This window comes from Capsicum annuum, unplaced genomic scaffold (genome assembly GCF_002878395.1).
Source record: "Capsicum annuum cultivar UCD-10X-F1 unplaced genomic scaffold, UCD10Xv1.1 ctg5471, whole genome shotgun sequence".
In the NCBI taxonomy this organism is placed as follows: domain Eukaryota; kingdom Viridiplantae; phylum Streptophyta; class Magnoliopsida; order Solanales; family Solanaceae; genus Capsicum; species Capsicum annuum.
The window spans coordinates 314,665-320,220 of NW_025862939.1; the positions used below are offsets into that span (position 1 = coordinate 314,665).

At 32.9% G+C, this 5,556-nt stretch overlaps 1 pseudogene; it reads right to left on the reverse strand.

The window, feature by feature from the left end:
• Window positions 1-3,322: 3,322 nt before the first annotated feature.
• Window positions 3,323-5,228, reverse strand: LOC124893157 (annotated as a pseudogene).
• Between the last annotated feature and the right edge of the window lie 328 nt (window positions 5,229-5,556).

Genomic DNA, 5,556 nt, shown 5'->3' on the forward strand with positions numbered 1-5,556 from the left:
GGGGGGAATTATGCTTACTTATTTTTTAGTACAAGTAGCTACTGGGTTTGCTGTGACTTTTTACTACCGGCCGACCGTTATTGAGGCTTTTGCTTCTGTTTAATACATAATGACTAAAGCCAACTTTGGTTGGTTAATCCGATCAGTTCATCGATGGTCGGCAAATATTATGGTCCTAATGATAATCCTGCATATTTGTGTGTATCTCACCGACAGATTTAAAAAACCTTGCGAATTAAAGGTGTGTTTCTGGCTGTATTAACCGCATCTTTTGGCGTAACTGGTTATTCCTTACCTCAGGACCAAATTGGTTATTGGGCGGTGAAAATAGTAACAGGTGTCCCTGACGCTATTCCTATTATAGGATCACCTTTGGTCGAATTATTGCACGGAAGGGCTAGTGTGGGACAATCTACTTTGACTCATTTTTATAGTTTACACACTTTTGTATTGCCACTTCTTACTGCCGTATTTATGTTGATGCAATTTCCAATGATACGTAAATAGGGTATTTCTGGGCCTTTAAAGATAGAGCACAAAAAAATATATCCTAAATATTTGTAATCAATCATTTATCACTTGGTGGAGGAATATATAGTATTTTATTGCTACAAGTATGGATTATTGAAAATAATAAGACATGGATTTGGATATTTTCCTTTAACTATTCATGTCAACTAAAAGGGGGGATTGAAGGGAATTTTGTGAAGGGATAATAGATTACGGGAGTGTGTGACTTGAATTATTGATTGGTCTGTGTAGATATATGCCTGCCACATGGGAATTCATAACCAAATATGTCTTTGTTCCAATCGTCGTGTAAGCCCTATACAGAGGATAGGCTGGTTCGCTTAAAGGGAATCTTTTCTATGATCAGGTCCAAATCATGTTGTACATGAGCAGGCTCCGTAAGGTCCAGTATAAGTGAACTAGATAAAATGGAATCAAGATTCTATTTTATCTAGCTCACTTATAAGATTTAATAGTATGTAAATGCATTTATTTCCTCTGCATTGACATGATCAATACTACTACTATCGGAGTGAAACAAGGGATCTAAAGAAGAAGAGAGGCTAGACTATATTTGTAACAAGCAAACCTTGTACGTGTATCTCCAAGCATTTTGGAGATAAATAACAATTAGAAGGTCAGAGATGACCCAGAAAGCACTTGATCATATCATGATCTGATTTGTAAGCCTACTCGGGTCTTGAGTATTTACTTGTAAGAACAAAATTCTTTGTTTTGTAATGGATAGTTGCAATTTCATAAAAAAGAATTCAATAAAAAATTTTCTTATATTGAACCATTCCTTTATCATATATGTGTATTTGTAAAGACAGGTACCATATATATATATATATATATATATATATATTTATATAGATATATGGATTCATTTGATTCTTTTTATTCTTGCTCGAGCTGGATGATTAAAAATTATCATGTCCAGTTCCCTCAGGAGATGGATCTATAAGAATTCACTATCCCAATAACCAAAAAACCTTACTTGAATGATCCTGTATTAAGAGCTAAATTGGATAAAAGTATGGGTCATAATTATTATGGAGAGCCCGCAGGGCCCAATGATCTTTTATATATTTTTCCAGTAGTAATTTTGGGTACTATTGCATGTAATGTAGGCTTAGCCGTTTTAGAACCATCAATGATTGGTGAACCGGCAGATCTATTTGTAACCCTTTTGGAAATCTTACCTAAATGGTATTTCTTTCCTGTATTTTAAATACTTCGTATAGTGCCCAATAAATTGTTGGGGGTTCTTTTAATGGTTTAGTACCTGCGAGATTATTAACAGTACCTTTTTTAGAGAATGTTAATAAATTCCAAATTTCATTTCGCCGCCAGTAGCGACGACTGTCTTTTTGATTGGTACCGCAGTCACCCTTTGGTTGGGCATTGGTGCAACATTACCTATTGATAAATCCTTAACTTTAGGTCTTTTTAAAATTTTTTATTTTTAATTGATTCAATTGTGAAATAACACGACATGTGTATCTAGGGAATAGTTTCTTCAAAGCGAATTCTCCCTAGATACGTCTAGTCAATTTAATTCTGAATTTATTTCTAATATATGATATATTAATTGTGCTAAAGATTTCAATCTATTTTGACTAAATAAGTCCAATAGATTTAAAACTCATTTTTTGCTAAATCAATTACGAAATATTTTTCTAAAGTGCCCAATATCTATTTTATATCTTCACTACGAAAAAGTTCAATTTTCATAAGATCTTCTTGGCTGTTATTCAAAAAGTCCAATAATGTATATATATTGGACATTTTGAGGCAATTATAGATCCTGGAAGGCAATTCTGATTGGTCAATAAAAATCGATTTCAATGCTATTATTTTTTATTTTTTATGAGTTTAGCCAATTTATCATTAAAGTTAAAAGGGGATAAAGGAACCATGTGTTGATTGTCCTGTAAATATAAATTATCTTCCTTCATATGTAAAAAGGGAATAAATAAATCAATTAAATTTTGGGATGCTTCATGAAGTGCTTCTTTCGGAGTTAAACTTTCGTTTGTTCATATTTCGATAAAAAGTATCTCTTGTTTTTCATTTCCATTCACGTAAGAATGAATACTATGATTCGCATTTCGAACAGGCATGAATACAACATCTATAGGATAACTTCCATCTTGAAAGTTATGCGGCATTTTTATAAGATATCCATGATTTCTCTCTATTTGTAATCCAATACAAAAATCAATTGGTTCTGTTAAACTAGCTACATGTTGTGTATTATCAACGGTTTCTACATAACGCGGCAAGATGATATCTTGAAAAGTTACTTATCCAGGACCCTTGACATAAATAGACGCGTCAGAAGTTCCATATAGATTACTTCTCAATACAATTTCTTTCAAATTCATTAAAATTTCATGTACCAATTCTTGAATGACCGTTATGGTAGAATATTCATGTGGGACTTTCTCAGATTTTACACGTGTGATACATGTTCCTTCTATTTCTCCAAGTAAAACTCTTAGCATCGGAATGCTTATTATGTCGGCTTGGCCTTTCATAAGTGGAGACAAAATAAAACGTCCATAATAAAGGCTTTTACTGTTTATTCTTGATTCAACACACTTTCTCTGTAGTGTCCGAGAAGATACTATTACTTTCTCTCGAACCATAGTACAATAATTTGATTAGATCATTGAATCTTTTATTTCTCTTGAAATTTCTTCAATGTTCAGTTCTACAAACATCTTTTTCGGAGGTCTACAACATTATGTGGCATAGGAGTTACATCCCGTATGAAAGTTAATAGTATACCACTTCGACGAATAGCTCATAATTCTGCATCTCTTCCGAGATCGGGACCTTTTATCATGACTTCTCCTCGTTGCATACCTTGATCCACTATGGTACGGATAGCATTTGCTGCTGCGGTTTGAGCAGCAAATGGTGTTCCTCTTCTCATACCTTTGAATCCAGAAGTACCAGCGGAGGACCAAGAAACTACTTGACCCCGTACATATGTAACAGTGACAATGGTATTATTGAAACTTGCTTGAACATGAGTAACTCCCTTTGGTGTTCTACGTGAACCAATACGTCCATTCCTATGCGAACTAATTTTCGGTATAACTTTTGCCATATTTTATCATCTCGTAAATACGAGTCAGAGATATATAGATATATCCATTTCATGTCAAAACAGATTCTTTATTTATACATCGGCTCTTCTGGCAAGTCTGATTATCCCTGTCTTTGTTTATGTCTCGGGTTGGAACAAATTACTATAATTCGTCCCTGCTTACGGATTAGTTGACATTTTTCACAAATTTTATGAACGGAAGCTCTTATTTTCATATTTTTCACTCCTTACCTTAATCCTTAATTTATTTCATAGAAGAAAATAAGTTTCTTGAAAATTTTCATCTCTAATTGTATTCCCCCGAAAGGAATGGTGAAGTTTAAAATCTAATCCTTTAAATCTTTGTTGTGTAGTAGATAAATTATACGCCCTTTGATTGAATCATAAGGACTTACTTCATTTTTTACTCTATCTCCTGACAGTATCTGTATAAAACTATGTCGTATCTTTCCTAAAACAGAATTGAAAATCAGATCTAAACGAATTGAGAATAGATCGTTGGGAAGCGATTCAGTAATTAAAGCTCTATGACTCCATTTTGGTTCTTAAAATTCCCTTGAGGTATCAACTAATGAGAAAGATATTAGACAACCTCATTTTTTTTCACAAATTTAACAAATAGGAAGTTTCGAATCCAATTTTGATATTATAAAGGATTACCAGATATAACATAAAATTTCTCCAGCTATTCCTTCTAGTCGATCCTCTCGGTCTGTCATTATGCCTCGAGAATTTGAAAGAATTACAATCCCCGTTACACCTAAAATTCTCGAAATTCGTTGATAATTAGAATAGATTCGTAGACCAGGTCGACTTATTCGTTTTAAATTTAAAATATTTCTATAGGGTCCTTTCCTATTCCTTCTATGTCTCAAGGTTAAAACCAAAAAATATTTGTTGTTTTCTTGATATTTTCTCATGTTTTTGATAAAACCCTCTCGTAAAAGTATTTGAATAGTATTTTCGATAATATTTGTAGATTCTATCCGAACCACCCTTTTTCGATCCATATCAGCATTTCGTATAGAAGTTATTATCTCAGCAATAGTGTCCCTGCCCAAGATGAACTAAAATTATTGGGTTCTCCAAATTTGATATAATCAACGTGTTTTTTACTTATTTATTTTTGAATATGATATGAATTATTAAAGATATATGCGTAAGACACAATCTAATAATTAATCTATTTATTTCAAATACCCTACTAGAAAAAAATCACAATTTCATTTTATAATACCTCGGGAGCTAATAAAACTATTTTAGTAAAATTTAATTCTCTCAATTCCCAGGAGATTACACCAAAAATTCGAGTTCCTTTTGGATTTCCTTCTGGATCAATAACAACCGCAGCATTGTCATTATATCGTATTATTATCTCGTTGTCACGTTTGAGTTCCTTACAGGTACGCATAATTACAGCTCTAACTACTTCTTATCTTTCTAGGGGCATATTTGGTACTGCTTCTTTGATCACAGCAACAATAACATCACCAATATGAGTATATCGACGATTGCTAACTCCTATGATTCGAATACACATTAATTCTTGAGCCCCGCTATTATCTTCTATATTTAAATGGGTTTGAGGTTGAATCATTTTTTTAATCCATTCTTTGAATGGAAAGGGCGTAGAAAAAAAATATTTTGTCCCCAAAAAAAGAAACATGTGGTTTTGTTTCATATCTAAGAGACCTTTCTACATTTTTGTCTATTACATTACAAAATAATGAATTGAGTTCGTATAGGCATTTTGGATGCTGCTAGTGAAATAGACCTTCTTGCTATATTTTCTGTTACTCCACCCATTTCATAAAGTATTCGCTCTGGTTTAACAACAACTACCCAATATTCAGGGGATCCTTTTCCTGAACCCATACGTGTTTCTACGAGTCTTAGTGGAACTAGTTTGTCTAAAAATATATGTA